The 1,406-nt window shown below is 40.6% G+C and overlaps 1 non-coding gene across 1 annotated transcript; it reads left to right on the top strand.

Annotated features, from left to right (window-relative positions):
- Positions 1-965: 965 nt before the first annotated feature.
- Positions 966-1,069, top strand: LOC143388297 (small nucleolar RNA U13). Its single transcript, XR_013089960.1, has one exon. It is a non-coding gene; the product is annotated as a small nucleolar RNA U13 (small nucleolar RNA).
- The last annotated feature ends 337 nt before the right edge of the window (positions 1,070-1,406 follow it).

Here is a 1,406-nt window from a genome sequence, read left to right as displayed (position 1 = left end):
AATTAGTGTGGCTTACAGCTTCAGTTATCAAAAGAACACACCTTCCTTCTGAAGTGAGACATCCATCCTGGCCCTTCCAATTAATAAACCTTTTAAAGAGAGCACAGATACTGCCCTCTGTGTGACCATAGGCAGTTTACATAATACATTTGAACTTCAGTTTTATGACATCCATGAAATTAGTTCCTCTATCATTGGGTTACAATGGATATGAGTTTCATGAGATAATGAACATGAAAATAGATGGCCTGGAGCTGGGGATATGGCTCAGTGGTAGAGCATTTTCCTGGAGTGCATGAGGCCCTGGGGTCCAATCCCCAACACTGCAAAAGAAAAAAAAAGAATGGCATAGTGCCTAGAACCAAATAAATGATGAGTAGATTTCAGGGGGCAGAACACTGTGGCAGAGAAATCTGCAATTCAGAAATAAAGAACTAACTTCTCACTCTGGTTTAACTACTCACAGGCAGTATGATCTTAAGTAATGTCTTCTTTTGAAACCTCTATTTTCTTATTGGTAAAGTAAAAACATTTCTATCTCCCTCCTCAGGCTGGTATGAAAGAAGATGGTACATCATATGTATTCAGTTCATTTATTCATCTGATCATTCAAATTGTAAGTCTATTGGCAAAAAATTTTAGAGCAAAGATATTGAGATGGTGGTACAAGCCTGTTCTTGGTGAATTTTCAACACAAGAAACAGTAGCTATTAAAATTCACCCAATTCAGTGCTTTCTAAAGGAGCATTCCACTGTGCTGTCATGGAGAAGAAAAGGTAATGTAGCCACAAGCTATGGACTTATTCTGTAACAGGCTTATTTTCATAGTCGATTTATTACATACCGATTCATTTCAAATTTCTCATTCTAAGCTCATTTAAGAAGGCTTGGTTACAAAGCTCTGATCTACAAAGCTGAACCCTAATGCCTTAAGAGAGTGATACAAAATTTTAAAAATAATCCTGATCCTTTTGTGGTTCACAAGCATGGGGATTGGGTTTGCCCACTGTTGTCTGGGAGACACCTCCCTCAAACCTTGTTACCACATTGGCACATTACCCACCTGACATGAAAAGAAAAAAAAAAGAGCAAGCTTATTGCAAGATAGATAGAATTAAGTAGACTTTTCCCTGCTCGAGGTTGTCTTCTCTAAAAAGGAGCAGCAAGAGTGAGAGCTCATCTTATCTTGAGGATTTGGAGCAAACCAGTGTGCTGTGAGACCTGAATCCAGAACTGCACCTGGAAGGCCTCCTTCCTCCTTCCTAGGGTCCCTGGTGGGCCCTGGTCACAATGCCTCCTATACACACTCAAGCAGATTCTGCTCCCAGAGCCTTTGCAGGGCCCCAAATGACCTATGCAAATCTATGTAGGGACAGGTGAACATGTAGCCATGCTCAGTAGCCCCA

Source organism: Callospermophilus lateralis, unplaced genomic scaffold, assembly GCF_048772815.1.
Source record: "Callospermophilus lateralis isolate mCalLat2 unplaced genomic scaffold, mCalLat2.hap1 Scaffold_2002, whole genome shotgun sequence".
Lineage (NCBI taxonomy): Eukaryota > Metazoa > Chordata > Mammalia > Rodentia > Sciuridae > Callospermophilus > Callospermophilus lateralis.
Note: the sequence above shows the minus strand (reverse complement) of the source record. Positions and strands in the feature narration are given on the sequence as shown.